The sequence below is a fragment of the Pongo abelii genome, chromosome 16 (genome assembly GCF_028885655.2).
Source record: "Pongo abelii isolate AG06213 chromosome 16, NHGRI_mPonAbe1-v2.0_pri, whole genome shotgun sequence".
In the NCBI taxonomy this organism is placed as follows: domain Eukaryota; kingdom Metazoa; phylum Chordata; class Mammalia; order Primates; family Hominidae; genus Pongo; species Pongo abelii.
In genome coordinates this window covers 65,291,314-65,318,135 of record NC_072001.2, presented here as the reverse complement: position 1 = coordinate 65,318,135, position 26,822 = coordinate 65,291,314, and the positions used below count along the sequence as shown (strand labels likewise).

General features: G+C 47.3%; 1 long non-coding RNA gene across 2 annotated transcripts; it reads left to right on the top strand.

The window, feature by feature from the left end:
• LOC129050132 (uncharacterized) lies at positions 1-2,655 on the top strand. 2 transcript variants are annotated; one of them, XR_008513628.1, is made up of 5 exons: positions 1-164; positions 574-736; positions 980-1,101; positions 2,239-2,282; positions 2,400-2,655. It is a non-coding gene; the product is annotated as an uncharacterized LOC129050132 (long non-coding RNA). The 2 variants fall into 2 exon arrangements; XR_008513627.2 differs by having other exon boundaries at positions 892-1,101.
• The last annotated feature ends 24,167 nt before the right edge of the window (positions 2,656-26,822 follow it).

The window sequence follows — 26,822 nt, the reverse complement described above, 5'->3', positions numbered from 1 at the left end:
GGGGGGCTCCTGACAAGCCAGAGGAGCAGGGCACAAATGGCGCCAGATCCTGTTGAAGATGGGCATGGGGAGGGGGACTAAGACAGAGCACCCTTGGCTGCTGTTAGAGAGTTGTTCAGTCATCACACCTGTTACCCCCCCACCAGTCGGTCAGGTCTGTCCAGGTGCTGTAACTCACCTTGCCAGCTCAGAGGAGATACTGAGTGGTACTGTGGGGAGCACAGGCCTAAGGGCATCCTGCAGCTGTGTATTTGGCTTTTTCTCTGCCAATGGTCCAGTGGATTAGGGGGTCTGGAGCCTGTTTCCTAATGCTCTGAGATTGTGTGCCCAGCCCAGGTCTCTCTATTCTGGAAACAAAGGCCCAGATCCACATATTTCCTTCTTGCTGTTTAGTTTTAGTTTTTGTTTTTGAGACAAGAGTCTGGCTCTCTCTCCTGGAGTGCAGTGGCGGGATATCGGCTCACTGCAACCTCTGCCTCCTGGGTTCAAGTGATTGTCATGCCTCAGGCCTTCCGAGTAGCTAGGATTACAGGCACCCACCACCATGCCCAGCTAATTTTTTTGTATTTTTAGTAGAGACGGGGTTTTGCTATGTTGCCCAGGCTCATCTGGAACTCCTGGCCCCAAGTGATCCACCAGCCTTGGCCTCCCAAAGTGCTGAGATTACATGCATGAGCCACCGCGCCTGGCTCCTTGCTGCTTTTATATCTTCTCCATATCCATAACTGTTTCCCATGTAAGTTTTTTTTTTTTTAATTTCTCATTTTTATTACCATGTAAATTTTCTTTCTTTCTTTTTTTTTTTTTTTTTTTTGAGATAGAATCTCACTCTGTCGCCCAGGCTGGAGTGCAGTGGTACAATCTTGGCTCACTGCAACCTCTGCCTCCCAGGTTCATGCCATTCTCCTGCCTCAGCCTCCCAAGTAGCTGGGACTACAGGCACCTGCCACCACACCTGGCTAATTTTTTGTATTTTTAGTGGAGACGGGGTTTCACTGTGTTAGCCAGGACGGTCTCGATCTCCTGACCTCGTGATCAGCCCGCCTCAGCCTCCCAAAGTGCTGGGATTACAGGCGTGAGCCACCATGCCCAGCCAACCATGTAAGTTTTCTACTCCAGGAGTGTAGGTCTGTGATTGCAGTATCCTGAGTAGAGCTGATAACATTTCCAGAAGTAGGCAATAATGGAGAGAGAAAAAAATCTTAATGGGATGGGACCATTTGAGGAGAGTAGGCTTTATTTTTTTTACACTCCATTCCTAGCTACAAGACTTAAAATTATCTTCAGTTCTTCCAGCCTCTACAGCACTTGCTCTAAGGAGGGAAGCAGATTTGGGTTTTCAGAGGCCAGGACCGAAGGGTCCAGTGAGCAGGCAGTCCTTTCCCTGGAGCGAGGTGTAGCCACTTCCTCCAAACCCAGCTTCCCTGTCCAGGCCCTGGCTCCCTGGTGTTTTTCTCTTGTCAAGCTTAGCTGATCAGCCAGCTTTTCCCACTGTCTGCCCACCTGGCCTGTTGGATATTAGAAGATCTCTAGAGCCAGATGCTTGGGCCAAAAGTAAGGCCAGAGCCTGGAGACAGGCCGGGTGGGGCTCTGGTCAAGCAAGTAGGTCCAGTTCGGGGCAAGGGAGAGGCTCCAAATGACTCCAAGTCCTGAATCCTAGGATGGTCCCCAGCTACTGTTCCCAGGAAAGAGGCCCCACAATTTCTAAGTTGCCAAGAGCCATAGGGCAGATGTCTTATGTCTGTTTTTTTGGGTGGTTTCTTGGTTGGGTAGATGTTTCTGGGTGTAAAAGGACAGGGTGGGGGTGGTGACCATGGTTTATTCTCTTTTTACCTCCAGAGAGTGGGGAGAGGCTTCCAGTTGGGCAACTTTTTTTCCCTGAAAAGGCCTGAATCAGAAACACAGTTAATAGGCCAGGTGCAGGGGCTTACACCTATAATCCCAACACTTTGGGAGACCAAGGTGGGAGGATCACTTGAGCCCAGGAGTTTGAGACCATCCTGGGCAACATGGTGAGAACTTAGAGAGACAGGGTCTCGCTATCTCACAGGTAGCTTGTTCTCTAGGACCAAGTGGCCTTCCTGGGAACTGGGCTGGGGGAAGGCTTAGACTGGCCTTTTCCTTGAGGTCTGGGGAGATGCAAGATTGTTGGAATGAGCTTGGGAGCTTGGCTCACCCCACCCTGGGTGATTGTTACCAGAAATTGAATGACCCTCTTATATGTTTCTTCCCACACAGAAACATGATGCTGACAATGGCCCTAATCTTACAGGTGAAACCAAGTGAGTGTCTCCTATTGGGGCAGCAGCCTCTAGGCCAAGGGAATCAGGAAGGCCACTGCCCATGACCTTCTTTCCCATCAAGCCACCTGCACCCGTGACCCCTGTCTCTACCCCTAGGACTTTCTCATCGACCAAGAGCCTGCAGTAACTCTACCAACAGCTCAATGGTGTTGTCTCTGAGGTACCTCAGAAATTGAAGCCCAGAGTGGGGTGCAGGAGCAAGGAAAGTATGATAGAAAGAAACTGAGGCAGGGTTTCACAAGAGAGGGAAGATCCTGGGAGCAGCTGATTTGCTGCTGGGCAATGTTGAGAAAGTCGCCTTTTCCCTGAGCCTTCTCCCTTGAAGCTGTTCACATGAAGGAGTTGGACTACATGACTGGTTGCATCACTTTTTGCTGCAGAAGCACCAGATGAGAGCTGCTCTGAAGGGAGGGATGGTGGGGAGATAAGAACTGTGAGAGAATTTGGTACAAAAGAGTTATGGAATGAAGGGTTCAAGATAGGCAGAAAAGAAAATATTGCCAGTTGCTGGGGAAGAAAGGAAGTCAGAGGGCTTAGACACTGAGGGGCAGAACATTTCCATGCGCACTCTTATCTCTTGTAGTCAGCAACAGGTATCCACTAGGAGGGCCCTACATCATCTTGTTAAGAATAAAAAATTTCTCTTCAAATTTCCCTTTTTAAAAACAGTAAGTGTTAAGAAGAATAACAGTTCCTTTTAAAAACTTTCAAGTTTTCTTTTTATGCTACAAACTAATACATCTTTTAGTTTACTAATGACTCTTTGTTATGCCCTGGGTAGCTGTTAAATATAGTAGAGAAATAAGTGTATTCTATGTTTCTATGTCCTTATATTTTAAACAAAGCCTAAGTTGTTTATTCTAGTTTCTAGTCTGCCTAGATATGCTCGGACATGCCCAGGCATGTCCCAGCTTGTAGTCTATGCCTTTTCCTTATTTGGAAATGTTATTATTATCCTAGTTTCCTGTATGTAACCCCCTCCCTTTCTTTGTTCTCCATTGTGCTGTTATCTATTTAGGAAAGTTTTAAGATTTTAGCCAGTCAGAATCAGTTTAAGATTGTGAGTTCCAGCTCCAGCCAATGGAGATAGGACACAGCAGTAGGGTCCTGATGCGTCAGGGATAAAGACTCCTGCTTTCCTTTGTTTGGTGTGCTCTCAAGGCAATCTGGCTTGCAAACAGGATCCTTCTGCAGAAGTAAAATTGCCTTGCTGAGAAATCTTTTGTTTGTGTGTTCATGTTCCTTACGACTCTGAATTTTCATTTCTAACAATCTGCTACCCTGAAGAATCTGGAGGTAAGAGGGCCTGGGCCAAGGCACAGTGACCCTCTGGGCCAGCCCTCAAACCTCCTCCCACAGTGGGGGTTGGATTACCCTCTGCCCGCTGAGACAGCCCAACAGCTCCCAGCCCTAATGATTGCCCTTTCTAACTCTCCCCACAGTCCTCCTCCAGCTCCTCCTCTCTGCATGTGTTTCAGAGCTGTTATCAGGAGGTAACTGTACCCTGGACTCCAGCTATCTAACAAACAATCAACTCAATAGAATAATTGAGAAATTAGTTAAGCGTCCAGTAGGGTCCCCCTGGTTCCACTCTGCCAATCTGGGCTGTAGTTTCGCCTTGGGGCCCTGAAGAAAGGGGTTAGGAGCACCCAGTACCAAGGGCAAATGGGGAGCTGGGGGGCCCAGGTCTCAGCTGGAGGGACCCCAGAGCATGGAGCATGCATCATGGCTCTTCTGTTGCTGCCCTCTTTGCCTACTATCTCTTCTCCAGACATGCCTGCTCCAGTCCTTACCAGACACGCCTTGGGATTGTTGCCTCTTGGGGAAGTGCTAGTCTGACTGGTGTCAGGAACTCCGTATTTCTGCCCTGACTCAGTCCCTAATTTGCTCTTTGGTTCTGGGCAAGCCACCTCTCCTCCTTGGGCTTGCGTTTCTCAAGGAGGTAGAGAGTATCAAAAGTCTCTGCTAGCTCTGAGAGTCCAAGATTTAAAGGTCCACTAGAATGTAAACCTCAGGGCCAAGGGATCCTGTCTGTTCTTTTCCATCCTATATCCCTGCTATGAAGAATTGTACCTGGCCCGTATGTGCTTAGTCAATGTCAAATGAATGCACTTTCTAAATCACAAGCTGGCAGAATGGTGGGCTTTTCTCAGACTCCATCTATAGACGTTACTGTTAGAAGTTTGTGACTACAGGTTGTCCAGGTTCTTGGAATTTTGAACAAACAATTGGACAAAATGCCTAGCAAAGCAAAGAAAGAATGAAGCAACAAAAGAACGAAAGCAGGGATTTATTGAAAACAAAAGTACACTCCACAGTGTGGGAGTGGGCCTGAGCAGCAGCTCAGGGGCCTAGATACAGAATCTTCCTGGGTCCAGATACCCCCCCCAGAAGTTTCCCATTGGCCACTTCATGCTCACCTCATGTAACTGAAGTGGTAGCTGCAATCAGTCTGATTGGTCGCAGAAAGCAGCCAACCAGAGGCTGAAGTGAAGTTACAAAAGTCACACTCCTGTGCAAACAATCTGATGAGTTGCAAAAAGCAACCAGTCAGATGCTAGGGTGAAGTTACAAAGTTATACTTCTTTGCAAATGAAGACTTGACCACCACTCAGTCTTACTTGTTGCAGACAGCCAATTTCAAGGTCAAAGGTAGTAGCCTCTAGTTCTTTTGTTACTTAGACATGGAAAGTTACGGTTTTCTTTTCATTTTGGTTCTAGGAAGTCAGCGTGAAACAGCCTTAGGTTCCCTGCCTCCAGACCCTATTTTCCTGCCTCATAGAGGTTTATGTTACTGTCCTTTTGAGAGAATCCAGATTCAGATTTTCAGTTCTGTGGCTGTGGGCCAAAACCAACAAAGACCCAAATACTCTGTCCTTGGGAGCTTGAGGAGAGTTTACCAGTTCATGGTCCTAGTGGGTCTGAGAACTTTGCCTTTAAAACCCACTCCTGGCCTCTGCCTACTGCTTCATGGCCTGGGGAATAGAGTGGAGGAGGCCACCCTTGGTCACCTTCCTTTGACCCTCCCAAGGAAACAGCACATCCAAGAAATTGTGGATCAACTAGAATCACACTAGTAATGTAATTTCTTTGCTCACAGCATGACTGCTGGGTTTGGGGGGCACTCAGATGTAGAGGTGCTAGTCTCGTCTTGCCGACCCCCAGCCTGGGAAGAAGGCTCACCCCCCCAGATTCCACCTCATCCCCACAGGGTCCCTGATAACCTGGTCCCATGGGTGGGCCTGTCTTGGGGCACTGGTGGCATTCTGGGGGCATGTCCTTTGCTGTGCCATCTGCCTCCCCCTAATAAGAGCTCTGTCTTCCTCTTCCTATAGGAAAAGCAAGAAAGCCAGCAAAACCAGGGAACCCTAAAGAGGCAGTTAGAGGTGAGTGGAGGGTGTGAAGTTCCCTCCTGTCCTCTGGAGAATGTTGCTTTCCTTCTCTTTCAGCACTTGTTTGGCTTTTCTCCCAAAGGTTCAAATTCAGAGAACCAACATACTGATGTCTGAGAAAGGAAAATTAAATACTGAACTGTATCATATGCAACGTGCTGCCAGGCACTTTGAAGGTGGGAATCTGGGCACCCCGTCATCCTTCAACCTGGTGTTTTGATACGCCTTTAGGGGGAGTCCTTTTGGCCCCATCTCAACCTCTCTCATTTCAGGAGAGTCCACGGATCTGGCCAGTGGCCTGCAGTATTCCCAGCAGTGTGTGGGAAAGTTGGATTGGACTCTTTGCTGTCTCCATGCAGCAGAAGAACATGGACAGTGTGAGTCCTACCGCCTGCTCCATCCCTTGGCAGCCCAGCTTCCCAGATGGAGGAGTGAGAGACCTTTAGGTCCCTTCTGCAGGATGGAGTGTCCTGCCCAGAAAGCAGCATGGGCCATTTCTCATTGTTTTTGTGTGTGGTTGTTAGAGACAGCCTGTGGCTGAGTTGGCTGCTGTGGATGAGTTGGGGGGTGCTGTGGGGAGTAAGCAGAGCTTGGACGCGGAGCACTGGATGCAGAGCTTAGAGGCCGAGTGCCTACCCTGCCCTTACTTGGCTGTGGCCTTGGCCAAGTCCTAGGTGTGGGATATGGTACTTGCACTGTGAAAGTACAGAAGAGTATCTTTAGTATGTTACCATTTGTGTAGAGAGAAGGACCGTGTGTGTGTGTGTGTGTTGTGTGTAAGTACAATGATAATATACATAAAACATGCTTGAAAGTGGTCTCAGAGCCAGACTGGGTCTGGCTGCGTTTTCTTGAGGCTCAAAAATGAGAAGCAAACTAGGAAAGAAGGAAATTTATTGCTGTAACCAGATATAGAGAGAAGGCTGGAGATAATTCCACCAGACCAACTCGAAATGTTACAATATTCTTAGCATTTATATAGGTTGGGGTTATGTGTCTACATACAGTATAACATTCACCTAAGTCTATTGATAACTGATTTTGTTTCAACTAGAAGGTCAGAGGCAAAAAATGCTTGCTAAGTCTGATTAAGCTGTGAGGGCCCTGGTACCTTCAAGGCCTGTTTACTATGGTACCAGAATGATTATTTCTAACTTATCTCCCTTACAGCTTGGTCCGGAGAGTGCCTTAGACTCTCTGATAAATCTATTCAAACAGCTGCCTCTGTTACCTTGACTCGTCTGAGATTCTGTCGACCAGAGACAAGGAATATAAGACTGTCTCTATTATTTTGACTTGCTCCAGGTTAGGGAGACGCCTATGCAAGGATCCTACTGACCATATGTTTCATTTTTAGCTTTGATACCTGGGCACGGATTTCCCTAGGTTTAACTATTTGCTCAATGTTAAGGCAGCTCTGTGGAAATTTGTTTGTATAACTGGAGCGCTGTGCAGGGCTCTCTGTGTGACTGTCATGAAGGCCTGTCTGTGTGACTATCATGAAGGCCTGTCTGTGTGACTATCAGGGAGAATTGGCCTTCCACAAAAGGATTCATACAAAACTCAGGAGAGAGAAACAGGGTGGCTGGGAGATATTTCACTTCTGTACCTTCTGAGTTTGGGACTATGCGAATTTATCATCCTTTCAAAAAGTGAACAAAAAATTAATTTCCTCCTTCCTTTCTGTGTCCCAACCCCCAGTGAAAAAAAGGGCTTAGAGAATCAGATATACCTGGGTGTTCAAATCCCAGCTCTGTCTGAGTGATCTTAGGCAAGCAATTAACCTCTAATACCCCATGTTTTTTATCTACACAATAGAGGTAATAATAGTAACTGTCTCCTATGGTGGTTGTGAGAATTAAATGGGATTGCCAGCATGGTGCCTGGTAGAGCACTCAAAGCTTCAAACAGTGGTAGTAATAATGGTAATAACAATAGCAATATTCTCTGATCTCTCTGGGCCTCTGGTAGCCAGCTATAAATTCCATCTCTTTCCCTGTCCCTTCCACCCTTATTGAGTTCTTTGAGAAACAAATGAGACTATAGGCTTGGAAATGCCATGAAAACATGTCAGCTGTGATTGAGAGTAAGGAAGTGTTAACTGGGGAATAGTTATTATAGCTATTGTTACTGGCCAACCAGCTGCTCCTCTGCCTGTTATATCCTGACTTAACCTTTCTGTATTTGCAGTATAACAAGGAGGTAACCAAAGACAGAGATGCCCTCAGGCTGGAGTCATACAAGAACAGGTAGGATGGGGGAGGGTGGGATGGGAGGTGTGGGGCCCTTAGCATGGGTGATGTGCTGGGAGGTGGGAGGGCTGCAGGTGAGCATGGTGAGGTGGTCATACAGGTTTGCATGTGTGCACAGCCTAAGCTCTAGTGCAGGCTGTGCCCCTGACTCATGGTTTGGCCTCGGGGAACTCATATCTTCTCTCTGGACTGCCACCTGTGACTTTTGATTCCTGAGGTCCCTTCCAGTGCCACAGTTCTGTGGTTGTGGGGTGAGGTGAGGATAGAGGAGCAGTCCTTCCTGCTCTTCATTGATTCCACAGTAGTCTTCTCTGTTCTTTGTTCATTCCTTTCTCTACTGCCTCTGGCCATAGCCAAAATAATGAGGACTGAAAGCAGAAGAACTCAGAACTAGAAGAGAAGCTTCAAGTCCTAGGACCGAAGATTTAGACTCAATCTGAAGCAACTGCAAAGGAAGCTGGAGAGGGCTAAGATCCTGCTTCAGGCAAGAGGCTGCAGCCCCAGGGGTGGTGGGAGCCCCATCCAGCTGGGGACATGGTCTAGGGATCATGCAGGTTATGGGGAGCCTCCAGCCAAGAGCTGGAAAATTTGGGTCCTTGTTCTGGTCCTGCCATAGAATCCTCTAGAGACTGCTAAAAATCTACAAACTGGGGCCCTGCCATAGACCTGGGGAATCAGAATCTCAGGGTTAGGGCTTAAAATTGTTTTAAATGCATCATGGATGAAAACCATTATTATATAGATTACACTTATATGGCTAGCTCATGAGTCTGTTTATTTCCTTCTGAGGTTCAAGCCAACACTTCGACTATTCCATGGTAATAACAGATAGTATAGTTTTTTTTTTTTTTTTTTTTTTTGGGATGTGGCCTCCCTCTATCACCAGGGCTGGAGTGCAGTGGCATGATCTCGGCTCACTGCAACCTCCACCTCCCAGGCTCAAGTGATCCTCCTGCCTCAGCCTCTCAAGTAGCTGGGACTACAGGTGCATGCCACCACTCCTGGGTAATTTTTGTATTTGTACAGATGGGGCTTTGCCATGTTGCCCAGGTTGGTCTTGAACTCCTGACCTCAAGCAATCCACCCACCTCAGCCTCCCAAAGTGTTATTATAGGCATGAGCCACCATCCTTGGCCTGAGATCTTTTTAAAAATTATTTAATATTTTATTTCTAAAGCAAAGCAACTTCACAGTAGAGATCTTTATTAACCAAGTTGTACATTGAGCCCAGCTCTAGACCTTTTAAAGGGCACTGTGTGGAATGGCCCAGGATCCCCATATCTGAACTTCTCACTCTTTACCATTGAATTTGATTCTAGGAAGTCAGCGCAAAACAGTCTTAGGTTCCCTGCCTCCAGACCTTATTTTCCTTCCTCATAGAGCTTTATGTTACTGTCCTTTTGAGAGAATCCAGATTCAGACTTTCAGTTCTGTGGCTGTGGGCCTGTGGGCCAAAACCAACAAAGACCCAAATCCTCTGTCCTTGGGAGCTTGAGGAGAGTTTACCAGTTCATGGTCCTAGTGGGTCTGAGAACTTTGCCTTTAAAATCCACTCCTGGCCCCTGCCTACTGCTTCATGGCCTGGGGAATAGAGTGGAGGGGCCACCCTTGGTCACCTTCCTTTGACCCTCCCCAAGAAACAGCACAGCCAAGAAATTGTGGATCAACTGGAAGTAGTAACGTGATTTCTTTGCTCACGGCGTGACTGCTGGGTTTGGGGGGCACTCAGATGTAGAGGTGCCAGTCTCATCTTGCCGACCCCCAGCCTGGGGAAAAAGGCTCACCCCCCAGATTCCACCTCATCCCCACAAGGTCCCTGATAACCTGGTCCCATGGGTGGGCCTGTCCTGGGGCATTGGTGGCATTCTGAGGGCATGTCCTTTGCTGTGCCATCTCTGCCTCCCCCGGTAAGAGCTCTGTCTTCCTCTTCCTATAGGAAAAGCAAGAAAGCCAGCCAAACCAGGGAGAGGCCTAAAAAGGCAGTTAGAGGTGAGTGGAGGGTGTGAAGTTCCCTCCTGTCCTCTGGAGAATGTTGCTTTCCTTCTCTTTCAGCATTTGCTCGGTTTTTCTCCCAAAAGTTCAAATCAGACAACTGGAGTCTTGATGTTTGAGAAAGCAGAATTGACTTGAACGTGCTGCCAGGCAGTTTGAAGGTGGGAATCTGGGCACCCGTCATCCTTCAACCTGGTGCTTTTGACAGGCTTTTAGGGGTAGTCCTTTGGGCCCCATCTCAACCTCTCTCATTTCAGGAGAGTCCACAGATCTGGCCAGCTGCCTGCAGTATTCCCAGCAGTTTACGGGAGAATTAGAACGAACTCTCTTTGCTCTCTCCACGCAGCAGAAGAACATGGACAGGGTGAGTCCTACAGCCTGCCTCATCCCCTGGCAGCCCAGCTTCCCAGAGGGAGGAGTTGAAGCTGGTTATGAAGCCCTTGATGCTAACCAGCAGTTACAGCAGGCCATGGAGGAGTGGGCACAGCTGGAAGCACACCTGGGGCAGGTGAGGCTTTGCAGAAGGAGGGATGTGGAAGGAAGATGACCCCAGGTGGCCAGGAGTGGGTGAGGACCAGTGACAGCCCTTCCTAACTTCTGTGCCCATTCTTACAGGTAATGGAGTCACTGAAACAACTACAGATGGAGAAAAATCAACATGCTGAGAATCTGAAAGGAGAGATCGCCATGTGGTGGCAGAGGATGCGGGAGATGTCATAGCAGGTGAGACCTGACCCTTCAGCCCCCACCATAGATAGGTCACTTGATCGTTCCAGGCATCTGTGAAATGGGAGGAGCACAGTCAGAGGTGGTCATGGGTCTGGGCTTTGTGGAGGTAGGGGCAGAGAGGGAGATGGTAGCCTGTCCAGCTGCCAGCCCCTCTCTCCAGGGCTCTTTCCTCCTGTGCTTTGGGCAGGTGCACACGTTGAGGGAGGAGAGAGCGCATAGCATGAGTCGAGTACAGGAGCTGGAGACGATCTTGGCTGAACTAAGGAGCCAGATGGGTAAGCTGGGGCTGGGGTGACCTGGGAGCAGGACTGGCGTCAGAGGGCTGTGGGGATGGCTGAGAATGCCCCAGGGAGGTGGATGCATGGAAAGGCTTTGAGGCAGAGGGAAAGAGGTCTGTGCCAGGAGACGGCAAGTCTTGTCATCTCCACGAGCCTCAATGTCCCCATCAGCAAAGAGGAAAAAGTGCCTGTTGTCAGCCATCCACAGTTGTCTGTACCTGAAAGTGACTTGGAAGATTGGTTACCATCAGGGCGCGAGGAGTCATTAGCAGGGAGGCCAAGTTTGGGGAACCTGAGAGGAGCTATGCACCAAGAGGAGGGTTTTTTTGAGAATCCAGAGGCCCTTATTGTCGGCTTCCTTTCTCAGCTGAACCCCTGCCCCCGGAGCCTCCAGCAGGGCCCTCCGAAATGGAGCAGAAGCTACAAGCAGAGGCTGAGCACCTGCGGAAAAAGCTGGAGAATCTGGCAGGACAGCTTTAAGCCCAAGTGGAAGAAAATGAGGGCTTGCGTCGCCTGAACCAAGAGCAGGAAGAGGTTGCTCAGGTTGTTGGAGCAAGAAGAGAGGTTGTTGGAGCAAGAGGAGAGGTTGCTGGAGCAAGAGGAGAGGATGCTGGAGCAAGAGGAGAGGATGCTGGAGCAAGAGGAGAGGCTGCTAGAGCAGAAGTGGAAGGCCACTTCCTTTCTCAGCTGAACCCCTACTCCCGGAGCCCCCAGCAGGGCCCTCTGAGGTGGAGCAGCAGCTACAAGCAGAGGCTGAACACCTGCGGAAGGAGCTGGAGAATCTGGCAGGACAGCTTTAAGCCCAAGTGGAAGAAAATGAGGGCTTGAGTCGCCTGAACCAAGAGCAGGAAGAGGTTGCTGAGGCTGTTGGAACAAGAGGAGAGGTTGCTGGGGCAAGAGGAGAGGTTGCTGGAGCAAGAGGAGAGGATGCTGGAGCAAGAGGAGAGGATGCTGGAGCAAGAGGAGAGGATGCTGGAGCAAGAGGAGAGGCTGCTGGAGCTGCAGGAGAGGCTGCTAGAGCAGAAGCGGAAGGCCACTTCCTTTCTCAGCTGAACCCCTACTCCCGGAGCCCCCAGCAGGGCCCTCCGAGGTGGAGCAGCGGCTACAAGCAGAGGCTGAACACCTGCGGAAGGAGCTGGAGAATCTGACAGGACAGCTTTAAGCCCATGTGCAAGAAAATGAGGGCTTGAGTCGCCTGAACCAAGAGCAGGAAGAGGTTGCTGGAGCAAGAGGAGAGGCCGCTGGAGCTGGAGTGGAAGGCCGAGCTCTGGGAGGAGCAGGTGGAGGCGCTCATGCAAACCGTGCGGAACGACCGTACCACCATCAGCTGCGCGCTCTCCCAGAAACACGAACTGAAGAAGCATCTGGGCGAGCTGAAGGAGATGGTAACCCCTGCCCAATTCAAGAAGGGCAGGGAGGTGGGCACCAGCCTCTGGGGAAGGGAGGTGGGAGGCCAGAGGCAGCTCCAGCCTGGGGTACAGGTGACCCCAGCAGCCTCCAGGGCAGTGCTGTGACTGTTTCTTGCTTCCTGCCCTCTGACTTTTAGAGGTGGATAGCTTTGGACTCCTCCCAATATCCTCTAGCTGGCTATTGTCCCATCTAGAGACATGGAGCCCCCCCAATCACAGGGAAAAGACAGTGGTATAAGAGGCTCCTTAGATTCAAACTGAATTCTGGCCTCGGCTCCACTGCTCACCATTGAACTACTTTCCATCTGTAAGTCTTGGTTTCTTTCACTTAAAAAGGAAATGAGCATTTTCCTCGTAGAGGTGCTCAGGATTAAATGAGAGAATACATGGAAAGCATTAGGCATGTAGCACACTTAGCAGATGGTGGTTGGCTCCTTCTGCTTTTCCACCTGTGGCTTACAGGTTAAATGGTGGGAAATGGGTGTGTGATTTGAGGCTGGGGAAGGAGGCTTGGGGGCTCTCGGCAAGGGAGGCAGTCACTTAGGCCTGGAGCAAGGGACCAGGGGCCTGGGCAGGCGACAGAATCCCACAGTACCCTTGCTACCCTATTTCTGGGTCCAGAATCTGGAAGCCAGCCACCACCTGCCCTCACGCCCAGGGTCTTCCTGCAGGTGGAGCTGAAGAGCCAAGAGGCTCAGAGCCTGCCGCAGCAGGGAGACCAGTGCTGAGGTCTCCTGCAGAAGTACTATCAGCAGCTGATCTCTGAGAAGGAGGCACTGCACAGGCAGTTACTTCTGCAGATCCAGCTCATGGACCAGCTGCAGCACCAGAGAAAAGAGTAGCAGAGATGGCCCACCAAGAGTTGCAGGAGACCCAGGAAAGGGAGTTACTGAGGGCAGGTCCCCGAGGGGGATGAGACCTGGCAACATCCATGCCTTCTCATTCTCTTTCCTGGCCCCTTAGGAGCGCCTGGAAGTAGAACCAGTAGCTACAGGCCCAGTTGAGCCTCATGGCTCTCCCTGGGGAAGTTACGGGGGAGACCATGCAGATATAGGAGGAACCCATGGAAGTAGAAAGGAGCAGGGGACTGTTAGCAGCATAGGATTGAGGAGTTGGAAGAGACCCTTAGAACAGCTGGTCATTATGCCGATGGGGTGTCCGCACTAAGTTCGGCATCAATATGGTGACCTGGGAGTGGGGGACCACCAGGTTGCCTAAGGATGGGTAAACTGGCCCAGGTCAGAAATGGAGCAGGTCAGAACTCCCAGGTAGATAGGTAGTGGGACTGTGCCTGGGCAACACAGCGGGACCTTGGCTCTTTAAAAACATGCAATAAAAATAAAGAACAGCTACTCATTCCTCTCTGGGGAGGGGCTGGCCTAGGGTTACACAGTGAGGGTGGGGGCAGAGGTGGGCCCACTGTACCTCCCTTGTTGGGTTGTCTGAGGACCCCTCTGGTCACTGCCCCCCACCCCCATAGGAGATGGACTGGAGAGTGAGGAGGAGGAGGAGGAGCCTTGGCCCATGCTGAGCATCCTGGAGGACCTGGAGAGCCGGGAGACCATGGTAAGCCTGACTCCCCATGCCCCACCTTTGCTGCCTCCCTCTCGCTTCCCTCCCAGACACCCTTATGCTCTTGGTTTTTCTGCCTTCTGATTTCTTTGGACCCTCACCCCTTCCCTGCGAGCCGGTGGTCAGACACCATTTCACCTGAGACCAAAAGGTGCACCCTCTGAGGCCCCAAGGGAAGGGCTTCTCTCTACCGCCCTGGCCCGTTCATCCTGTGTATCCCCCTACAAGAATGCACACCTCCTGCCAGCAGGTGGCATTTTAAAACTTGGCTTTAGCCAGTGCCAAAGAGGAGCAGGCACAGCTACATGGGCAGCTGAAGGAGCAAAGGGTGCACTGCCAGTGCCTGTCTTACCCGGTGGCCTTGGCCCAGAAGGAGCCAGAGGCAGCAGCCTCAGCCCCAGGGACTGGGGGCGATTCTGTGTGGGGAGACCCACCGGGCCTTGCAGGGGACAATTGGGAAGCTGTAGGTGAGTGAGTCTCTCCTGGCATAGCCAAGAAGGGTGGGGGCGGGGCAGGTTGTTGCGGGGATGTGACCCCATTATTTTGACTCCAGAGCCGCTTTATGGAGCTCATGCAGGAGAAGGAGTGGGTGGAGAAACTGGAATGTCACTGCATTCAGCTGTCTGGAGAAACAGACACCATCAGTGAGCGAGAGGTCAGGGCATGGCAGGGGGAGCTGCAGGGTGGTCAGAGGGTCCCCAGTGTCTGAGCCCTGTCCTCCTGCAGGAAAGTACATCACATCATACCAGAGCCAGAGGTCAGTGCTGAAGACGTGGCACTGGGACGATGAGTACATAAGCAGGCTGGCCTAGGACAAGGAGGAGATGAAGGTAGGGCGTGCAACATCTCTGCAGGGGTGGAGGTGGGGGTGAGTGTGGGCACGGGCGTGGCAGCTGAGCACCCCTCCCTCCAGGTGAAGCTGCTGGAGCTGGTGTTGCAGCTTGTGGGCGACTGCAACAAGTGGCATGGCAGATTCCTGGCAGCTGCCCAGAACCCTGCTGATGAGCCCGCTCCAGGGGACCCAGCCCCCCAGGAGATTGGGGCTGCCAACAAGCACGGTGGTGAGTAGAGCCCTTGGGCAGGGTGGGCCGGCAGGATGAGGGGAGGGCTCACACGGTGCTCTGAGCCCTGCCTCCCTGTCTCCAAAGATCTCCCACAGTGTGGAGCCTGAACAAGAAGAGGCTGGGGAGGGTTTTCCCCACGATAGCCCCACTGCACAGCAGATCATGCGGCTGCTTCATGAGATGCAGAACCCCCAGGAGCACCCAGGCTTGGGCAGCAACCCCTGCATCCCCATTTTTTACTGAGCTCAGGAGAGCAAGGTGAAGATAACAATCATCTAAAAGCCGGCCACTGTCAACAAAGCCTGGAGAAATGGGACCAGAGAGTCTGCCCCCACCATGGCCCTGCCACCCCTTCCCAGTTACCCCTTTACCCTTACAGTAGCAAAATAAGACCCCTATCTAATGAGGGAGACAGGTGCAGATGAGGTGAAGATCACTGTCATCTAAAAGCAGGCCACTAAATTAAAAAAAAAAAAAGTTATGGGATTAAAAAAAGTTATGGGAAAAAAAGTTATGGGATTAAAAAAAGTTATGGGATTAAAGAAGTTATGAAAAAAGTTGTAGGAAAAAGTTATGAAAAAAAGTTAGTTATGGAAAAAAGTTATGGAAAAGTTAAAGAAAAAAAGTTATGGGATTAAAAAATAGTCATGGATAAAAATTTAAAAAATAAAAAATAATAAAAACAGGCCGCTGTCAGCAAAGCCTGGAGAAGTGGGGTTGGAGGCTCCGCCCCTACCATGTCCCTACCACCCCTTCCCAGTCACCCTTTTACCCTTAGAGTAGCAAGACAAGGCGCCTGTCTAATGGGGTGAGACAAACAAGTGCAGACCCTTTGCCGCCTTGGCCAGGGCTGAGTCCTTAAATTTCTGGAAGATGATTATTGTTATTTAAGAGCTAGAGGCTCAGAGTTTATTTCTTTCGAGGAAGCCTCATGGCCTCTCTGATGGTGTTAATCCCACCAAAGCAATTTTTCCCTCATGGGGGCTCCCGTTTTACTCAGAGAGGCAGCTGAGGCAGGACAATGGAGCTAATGTAGACCAGGTGAGGGCACGAGCTGCTGGAGGTGGGTCTCCTTCCCCAGTGTACATATTGTATCTGTGTTAACATTTTGTATATTCTGGGGGTAGGGCTGCCCCCTGTATCATACATAGCGGAGGTTGGAGTTGGCACATGGGGAGGAGGTTCTAATAATTATTTGTGGCTGGGAAACTTATATGATAACATATGACAGAGGAAGGAGGCAGGGATGGGGTTGTGGCTCCCTGGTGATGAGACTCCTGTTTATTTTGCTTTTTATTTTGGAATAAATAGCTTTTAGCCATACTGCTCATCCTGGTGTGTTCCTGTTTCCTTCACTGGCTCCTGGTGTTTGTGCCACTGAACGGGGAGCCCCAGAGTGTCTGAGCATGTCCAGCTGGGCTGATGGGGACCTTCCAGGCCCGTTTCCTGTATGCTGCCTGGTGACACCTGGGGGATTCCATGGGGACTGCCGTGGTGCCTATGGGGCACAGTCCAGCCCTGACAGCCAACAGGCTCAGAATCCTGATCTAGCGGTGGCCAGGAAGGCAGGTACCAGCACCCAAGGGCACTGACTTCCATCCAGCCCAGGCATCTTCCATTCCATCCTCCTGCCTCCCTTACCTGTCTGCACCTGGTGACCTGTTCTGTCTGTCCCTCCAGAGTGCCAGCTGCCCCACAGGCTTCCTCCAGGCTGAGTTCATGGCCCTGCACCCTAGTGGCCAGAACCAGCTTCACAGGATGAGCCAGCTAAGCTCCAGGGGCTTTCCAGGAAAAGTGTCCTTTGGAAAAAGGATGTAGCCTTTTCACTGCTCCCAACAGCACCCTAGTATTGGCTCGGCTCTTTCCCTCCCCTGAGCTCCACAGAAAACACAGCTAGCAGAGGACACATTTCCCGTCATTCAGAATGGGTTTGATTCTCAGCCGAGAGACAGAAGGACTGGTAGAGACTGTCAGGCCACATGGCTGCCTGCACAGTACACCCATGCTTGGCGGGGGACTGAAGGGATGGCGGGGGGCTACACCCATGCTTGGCGGGTGACTGAAGGGATGGTGGGGGCTGGCTGTCCACAGGCCGGGCATGACAGGGAGGCTCACTGGAGGTGGCACACTTTGGAGGGGCAACGTTCCTGTTGGCTACTGAATTCTTCCTTTGGGCAGTAAGTTGAATGTCAAAATGGGGAACCATGGGTCGTTTTACCTTGATGTGATATACCTGGCTCCTTGCCAAAGGATACCTTACTTTTGGTTTTGCTAAGGGAAGAGGAGACAAAACATGAAGGCACTTGTTGACTAAAAGGAAGTCTTAAAAAATGCTTCAGCATTGAAAAAAGAAATGGAAAAACTAGAAAATAAACCGTACTTCACAGAAGCTCAAGAGAAAAAGTCCCCTCTTTCCATATGCCCCACAGATGCCAACAGTGGGAGAGGGTGGCATCTTTAAAAACAGGCAGAATAAGAACCTATTCACAAGCCAGAGATTTGGAAGTGACATCAGCTACCCCTCTCCAGGTATAGGGGAAACTACAGATCCTTGGAAACCCTAGACCTTACTCTATGTTACTGGATTCTCTTTTGAGCAGCAGCTTAGAAAGGCAAAGATGGGGACGATTTTAAATTTCACTTCCTTTGAGTTATGCAGCTTCTTGCTAAGCATGGCTGAGAGTTTATTTGGGCAGGAGAGATTATGTGCAAATCAAGGAACGTAAGAGGAGCCTACTCTGAAGAATGCTGACAGCATCAAAAGGCGTGGAGGAGGAGCTGGAATAAAACACCCAAACTCCATAGACTCTAGGGCACATCTTGGGAGAGGTTCCAAATGTGGGCCCTAGTGATGCCATCTGCAGCAGAGAGAGCAAGTTCCAAAGAAGATGTGATGAGGAACCATAATTTGATAAAATATCTTATATCAAATTTTGATAATAGTACATAACTCTGTGTGTGTTAATTCCACTAATATGTATTATTTCAGGAAAAGTGGATAAAATCTAATCATCTCTTCCACAATATGTGCATATAAGTGAGTGAGGATGCCACAGCTGCCTACCTAGCAATCCTAAATTATCCAACTAGCACTCAGGGGAGCCATAAACTTTAAGGGTCTATATGTTTCGCCACAACTCAGGTCGCTGGGCTCCCTAGCCCAAGTATAGTTTCAGCCAATCTGGCAGCCGTGGACCCAAATATGGGGTGATCAAAATCAGTGTTCTTCTGATATATACACAGAATGCCCCGCCCACCCCAGCCTTGCACCCAACTACAGCCCAACTTACAAGTTAATTATCATGATCCCTGCCCTTTGGAGAGCATCACATAATTCACAAGCAGTGGACTGAAGAGCGGGGAGTTGATTTCATTCATCTTTTTCCTCTTTATTTCTAGCCTAGTGCATGGTATGGTCAGGCTCTGAACACTTATTTATTATGGAATAAAGGAGAAAGGGGAGAAGAGGGAGACAGTTGGAAGACAGCTAAAATATGCTTGTGTCTAAACAATGAAAAGGAGAGAGAATACTGCAAGATGACTCTTTCCCCTCTTGAAGCACTCTTACTAACCTCATGTCTGTTTCTTTCCTTACTCTTGCCCTTATCCTTCTTCCAGCGACCCATTCTGTCTCCACTTTTGATGTCACTAATCTCTTCCTGTTTGGGGCCTTATTTCTACACCTATTTGCTTGCAAGACTATCTACCTTTCTTTTTCTCATTCTCTGCATATCTCATCTGTTTCTCTGATTTTTACAAATTTGATCTCTTATTCTGTCATCTGATAACTCTTTTCTTTTAAGCAGGAATGGCAGGGCCTCAGGAGAGCCAACGGGTAAAAGAGTAGCTAAGAGAAAGAGCATCATCTAATGTTTCCCACAGGGGCAGGGCCCATTCATCCCTCCTCCCCATGCTTTGTCCCAGTAGGTCAGAAGTGGTAAGTCAAGGGTGTCCTATCTCATCTCTCTCTGGGCTCCTTTGAGTTGTCCTCCTGACCTACTACCTACTGTTACCATCAACATGGAAGCTAACCCTTTCAGGCACTACCCAGTTTCTGTTGTTAACTGATCTACCTCAAAGAGGCAGCCCCAGGCCCTAATTTTGAACAGCAGTGAAGACCTACATTCTACAAAAGCCAAGAGAACTCCATGTTTTTCCCACAGTTCGCTTCCCCAGAAACTGACACCTGAGAACTGCATATACCCAAACCTAGTCTTGGTTCAGAGGTCTCTAGGCAACTTTCTAACACATGCACAGAGGCCACCTCTAAGGGGTGAATCCTAGTTTCAGCTCCCAAGTCCAGCTTCACCCTAAGATCAGCTCCACTAACTCTAAAGAACCTTATGGTATAGGAGCTATTTCTCATTCATCTTAGCATCGCAGCATTGGGGAATGTCTGGCCACCATGGGTTCTCTGTTTGAATAATAAAATAACTTCCCTAAAGGCATTAAAATTTAAGTTTATTTTCTAAAGCATTATAATACATAGAAAAGTTTAGGGAAAAAGCAGTTGCTTCCTGTACAGAATGAATCTATTGGTGTCATATCTAAGAAAAGCCATTGTCAAATCGAAAGTCATGAAGATTTACCTCTATGTTTTCTTCTAAAAGTTTTATGGTTTTAGCTCTTATATTTAGATCATTGATCCATTTTGAGTTCATTGTGTATATAGTGTAAAGTAAGAGTTCAACCTCATTCTTTTGCATGTGGCTATCTAGTTGTCCAAGCACCATTTGTTGAAAGTACTATTCTTTCAAATGGTCTTGGTATCCTTGTTGAAAATCAATTGACCCTGCTTGTATGGCTTTCATCCTGGACTCTCAATTCTATTCCACTGATTTATATGTCAATCTTGTGCTAGTACCACACTGTTTTGATTACTGTGGCTTTGTAGTAAGTTTGAAATCAGAAAGTCTTTGAATTCCACTTTTATTCCTCTTTTTCAAGGTTTGTTGGCTATTTGAGGCCCCTTTGCAATTCCATATGAATTTTGGGATGAGCTTTTCTATTTCTGCAAAGAAGATCATTGGGGTTTTGACAGGGATTGCATTGAATTTTATTTGTGGATTCTTTAGGATTTTAAAAATATATATTGGTCATTATTTCTATCTTAAAAGTGTTAAGTCTTCCAGTCCATAAATATGGAATGTTTTTCCATTTATTGGTGTCTTTAATTTCTTTTAGCAATGTTTCGTAGTTTTGTGTGTATAAATCTTGCACTACATTGGTTAAATTTATTCCTAAGTATTTTATTATTTTTGATGCTATTACAAATGAAATTCTTTTCTTAATTTTCTTTTTGGGTTGTCCATTGCTAGTGTATGGAAATATAACTGATTTTCTGCCTTGTATCCTAACTCTGCTGAGTTAATTTGTTAGCTCTAATAATTTTATTTGTAGATTCTTTAGGATTTTTTTATATGTATATATGGAATCATGTCATCTGTGAATGGTTTTACTTCTTCCTTTTCAATTTGGATGCACTCTTTTTTTCTTGTCTAATTGCTCTGGCTAGAAGTTCTAGTATGATGTTGAATAGCACTGGTGAAAATGGGCATCCTTGTCTTATTCCTGATCTTAGAAAAAATTTCAGTCTTTTACTACTGAGTATGATGTTAACTGTGGTTTTTAAAAAATAAATACCCTTTTATTATGTTGAGGAAGTTCCCTTCTACTAGTCATAGTTTTCTGAGTGTTTTTATCACTAAAGGGTGTTGGAGCTTGTCAAATGCTTTTCCTGCATCATTTGAAATGATCATGTGGGGCCAGGCACGGTGGCTCATGCCTATAATCACACCATTTTGGGAGGCCAAAGCAGGGGAACTGCCTGAGCTCAGGAGTTTGAGACTGGCCTGGCCAACATAGCAAAACCCCATCTCTACTAAAAGTACAAAAATTAGCTGGGTGTGGTGGTGCATGCCTGTAGTCCTAACTACTTGGGAGGCTGAGGCAGGAGAATTGCTTGAACCCAGGAGGCAGAGGTTGCAGTGAGCCAAGATCACATCACTGCACTCCAGCCTGGGTGACAGAATGAGACCCTGTTTCAAAGAAAAGAAAAAAAAAAAAGATTACGCAGGCTTTTTCTCTTCATTCTATTAATGCAGTATATTATATTATTACATTGATTGATTTTTGTACTTTGAACCACTCTTGCATTCCTGGAATAAATCTCTATATTCTGTTATTATGCTTTACTGTCCCTTCTTTTACATATTTTCTCCTGTCATATTTATTTCCTGCTATATGTGTACATATTATCTATGCATTTGTCTTTTTCCACACTTGTCATCCTTAGTTACTATTTTGTGTCTCTTTTATTGCTTGCATGTTTGGATGATTTTCCTAAATAAGTACATTATATTTCACTGTCACAGGCAGACTAGAACCAACTCAGCAATGGAGGGCACAAGGACTCAAGGAAAAGGGTAGTTAACCAATTACAGAGGCAGAACACACTAGCTTAAGTCAAGATGAGGTTGCAATGTCTATTTGTCCCATGCCGCAATATCTGTGGATCAAGAATACTGACCTCCCTGGACTCTTGTAAGATTCTGCCCTAGAGAATAGGGAAAAGAGCTACCATCCTTAGGGGCTTGATATGAACTATTGAGAGGCTCCTTGACCAATGAGAACATGTCTCTGTGACAGCATTTTGGGAATTTAAGGAGCATCAGGAAAGCCTCACTTTGTTAAAGAGGTAAGTAAACTAAACCCTGCTAATAATGCATTTGAGTATATCAGCTTCATTTCCTTAGGTGAAGAGCCTGGACCTTCTTAAACATTAAACACTCTAGGATATAAATGGTCAGATCTTTTATCTCTACATGAGTAACTTGTGAGAAGAAGGAGAGACAGAAGAGGAAGGTCAGAGGTACAGGGGAAGAGGTTCTTTAAAAGGGCAAACATGCACAAAATGTAGGCCAAGGGAGCTATAAACAAACTTCCCCATTGTACAAATGAGCCCAGGGTGAATTCTGAGAGGGGGATCCAAGCAAACAGTGAATTTGCCTTCTACAATTAGGATGCAAATTCCCCTTAAAAAGGGTGGATGTTCAGACATACCTAGCACAAGTCACTAGACATAGGATTCAGAAAAGACACTAGAAAAATCTCTCTTCCAAATGATGTTTAGTTTTCCGGTTCTGGCTATGCTACACTAAGGCTTTCCCAGTTTCCATCAGCAGGGGAAGGAGTATAGGGCATTTTTGGGAGTCTAAATTCCTGAATGTGCAGCCCCCAGCTCTAAACCTTTCAACATAAACCCATCAAGGAGTGTGTTTCTGGTCCCAATCCTGGATCCCACAGATTTGACTGCTATGAGGTCTCCCTGTCCCTTACTTTTTTCCCTAAAATCTGATTTTGGTCTTACCACAAACCCTTGAATTCTCACAAGATAGATATATCTAGGGAAATTCTAACTCCTAAACCTAAACAAAATAACAGTAAAAAATACCAGAAGAATCGTATTTCAATCAAGTTTTCACATTTTAAATTGCTATAATGTATTTATTTTTTATTTTTTAACTTCGAAGTTCAAGGGTACATGTGCAGGTTTGTTACATAGGTAAACTTGTGTTGTAGGGGTTTGTTGTACAGATTTTTTTTTGTCAGCCAGGTATTAAGCCTAGAACCCATATACCCATATTCCTGATCCTCTCCCTCCTCCCACCCCAACCCTCCGATAGGCTTCAGTATGTGTTGTTCTTCTGTATGTGTCCATGTGTTTTCATCATTTAGCTCCCACTTGTGAGAACATGTGGTGTTAGGTTTTCTGTTCCTGTATTAGTTTGCTAAGGATAATGGCCTCCAGCTCCATCCATGTTCCTGCAAAGGACATGATCTCATTCTTTTTTATGGCTGCATAGTATTCCATGGTGTATATATATGTACCACATTTTCTTGATCTAGTCTATCATTGGTGGGCATTTAGGTTGATTCCATATCTTTGCTGTTGTGAATAGTGCTGCAATGAACTTACGCGTGCATGTATCTTTATAACAGAACGATTTAGAGTCCTCTGGGTATATACCCAGTGATGGCATTGCTGGATCAAATGGTATATCTGTCTTTAGGTCTTTGAGGAATTGCCACACTGTCTTTCACAATGGTTGAACTAATTTACACTCCCAACAACAATGTATAAGCATTCTTTTCTCTACAACCTTTCCAGCATCTCTTATTTTTTTGACTTTTTTTGTAATAGCCATCGAATTGCCTTTAACTCCTAATTTCCAGCCATTCCTTGTCTGATTTTAGGCGACAGAGCTGCTGACAATTAGATCTGTCCCAAGGATGACTCCAGCGATAAATGCCATGATGGCTCCATCTTTGCCCAGCCCTTTTGCCAACCAAGAGAATGAGCATTCATCCCTCCAGGGAGAGGTAGGGAAACCAATAGGAATCCCAATCCATCAGTGTGATCTTCAATTCAGGTGGGAAGCAGAATGGCTGAGTCCCTGCACTGCAGGTGGAAGCTCACCTCCAGAGCTCATTGTGGGGGAATAGCCTAGCCTTAAAAAACTATTCATATGGTTTTCAAGCTTGTTTAATGTCAGTATGATTCTAAATCTTTCCGGATGATTGATATTGGAGATGCAGTAGAAAGGGATAGCCCTGAGTACCCAAGAGGTGGGAAGAGGGCACTGCAAGAATACAATCCCCCATTTCACAAGCTGATCTTCTGATTTTTATTGACTGATTGATTGATTGATTGAAATGGGGTCTTGCTCTGTCGCCCAGGCTGGAGTGCAGTGGCACAATCATAGCTCATCGGAGTCTCAACCCCCTGGGCTCAAGCAATCCTTTTGTGTCAGCCTCCCAAGTCCCCAGGCTGCTCTCAAAGTCCTGGGGTGAAGCAGTCCTCCCACCTCAGCCTCCCAAAGTGCTAGGATGACAAGCGTGAGCCACCGAGCCCAGCCCTAACCTACTGAGGACACTGAGAGGAGGCTCCCAGTCATGCAGGGCAGAAGCTACCAACCAGAGGAATCCCACCCTAAGGCAGCCAGGTCCAAGACCTGTTTCTATCAGGCCATGGAGGGGCTGTGAGTTTAGGAGTAGGGGTGAGGTTGAGGGGTGTCAGATTTCAGAAGTAACTCTAGGAAATCTCTCCATTTTAAGTCTGCTTGGGAGCATTTCTGTTCATTTTCCTACAGCAAAGCCACTCAGCATCACCTAAACTGTTTCAGGTCACTTAAATGGTGCTCAAGGCCAGGGCTGGATTTTAACTTTTTAGCTGGATTAGAAAGGAAGGCTAGTTGGGAGCACATCAGCTAGTACTCACCAGAAGCAACTTGTGCAGAGAAGAGTTAACATAGTAGGCCTGAGACTGCTATCCTTGAAAAGGATACCTTGGCTGGTATCTGGGAACTTGGGTTTAGGGTTCCACACTTTTGAGGGTGGAGGTGAGTGGGAGAGAAGAAGGAGAAAAACAATTTTCTATTATTTGGTCCCAATATATCCTTGTCTCTTTCCATTTCTGCTCCTTTCAGACACATCCCTTAAACTACTTTTCTCATATCTCATTTTTCTTCTCTCAGAATTATAGAAAGAGATTTTTTCTAAAGAAGCTCACCAACTATACCAGAGATGCCTATATTGTCTGTTTGAATAACTATATTGGGCTATATTATCTGTTTGAATGACTATATTGGGCTATATTTTCCATCTGAATAACTATCTTCCAGTTGATAGCAGTGCTCTTCTTGTCTGCTTATTTCTGATACTGTGAGTTTTGATTTGTGTCTTCACTGCCTTCTTTTAATCTCTTTTTCAGATTCGTTTCTTCCCTTTCCCTCTGCTACGGTATCAATCTACATTTTTTGTTTGTTCTGAAGCTGTTCTTGAGTCTGCTTCTGTATTTGTCTCTGACATAATCTCAGCGCTTGAAAGTTTGTGTGTCTTCCTTTCACAGCTAAATGCATTCAAAGAAATCTTTTCTAGGGAGGCCTGGAGAAAGAAGCCATCTGAGTACATGAGCAGAATTACCTCAATCATCTATTTGTGATCAAAGAACAACTTGTTGTTGTTGCTTTGGGGCCCCAGTGGGTCAGAAATGATTAGATAGTACTCATGTTTGTCAAAATCTGTGCCCTGACCTGGCTGCCTGCAGGCTGTCTTAGATTCTAACATCTTTCAACAAAAAAACTATCAAGAAGTGGTTTCAATACATATGTGGAGAAAACACAAATAAAAGACTACAATAACAAAAAAACCAAAAAATTTTAAAAACTAGAAAAAAATGATTTCAAGCCCCACAGCTGACCACTACTAAGAGTCAATATTTCCAAAGCCCACTATCTTGATCAAATACTTGGAAGGTCCCTCTGGCCTCTCCTTTTTGACCAGTCTCTTTGGGTCTAGGTAGCTGAGACAAAGCCAGTGGTATTAAAACAATGCAACAGTGACCTTCCTCCCCACCTCCTACTCTTGCTACAAAGGCAGAGACCAGTACCCTAATACACACATGTGACTGACTCAGCCCCAAAAGGTTGTCCATCACTCCTGGCAGTGTTTCCAGGGCTTCAGACAGGGCTCCAAGGCTTCCTGGGAGGGTTTCTCCAAGGATTTTAGCAGAGGCTCCAAGACTTCCTTTTAGAGGTTTTAGATAGTTTATGTTAAGATTTCAAGGAGTCCCTTGCAGGAACTATGGGACTTATCAAGGTTTCCAAATTTCCACTTACGGGCCCTAGCGGAGGCCATAGATTTATTCTGTGGGCTTTTAGATATTTTGGGCAGCAGCTTCTAGCACTCTCTTCTTCTTCAAGGTCTCAGGGAGTAGCTGATCATTATTAATCAGGGAGGCTTCTAGAGGATCCTCTCAGCATATGCTTTCCTCAGCCACCTCTTTTCATTCAGTCATTCAGCAGACATTTAAAGAGTACTATATTCTAGACATTGAGCTGGGTCAAACTTATGCCACATAGCATCAGCCTCAAAGAGCTCACAGACATGGCTGTTCCCAGGACTCTCCTGCTGGAGGAGGCTGCCACCATCTGTTGCAGTCTTCAGCTCCCACAAGGCCCCTCATCCATAAGCCTTGCTTCCCTGCCAGGTGGAACAGCTCAGGGTTCATCTTTCAGTTCTGTGGCTGCACAGCACTTTGTCTCATAGTCCCCAGTGGCAATTTTGTTCCAAGCTCTTTCAAGAAGTTTACTAAAACCCACTGTGGAGCGGCACTAGGAGAGCAAATCTCTGTCACCCCACCAGTGACAATTCTCAGGCCCTCTGGCTCTTGTTTGGCTACACTCTGAGGCAACAGTAGGGACCCTCAAAGATGAAGAGTCTGAAAAGGTCTTTTACCCCTAATGCCAATCCCACCCAGCCACACTTTGCTAACAAAGTAGTCACACTTTCCAAGACTTTTCAAATTTATTCCTGGGAATCAAATTCCACAAGCCACAACTAAATAGGAATATCTTCTTTAATGAAACACACCTGGAGTGGGTTTGTCGCTCTCTAATAGGTCAGAGAAGCCCTGATGGGGCCTTTGAAAGTATATGACATCACAGTGGGTACCAGGAGAGGCCATGCCTGGAAAAAGGAGCAATAATAACAACAGCTACATTGATAGCTGTGCAACAGATAACTATTGAAGCAGTCTACAAATATGGAACTCTTTTTACATGCTCAACATCTCTATGAGGTAGGTACTATTGTTTCATCCTCACTTTACACTTAAGAAACTGAGAAACTGAGACTGTAAGTAACTTGTTCAATGTCACATAGCTGGTATAATAGCAAGACTTGAACCCTGGCAGTCTGGCCAGGGACTCTGAGCTCTAATGCCTGCACCTCTCCAAGGTGACTGGAAATGTCTCTTTCAATACTTCCAT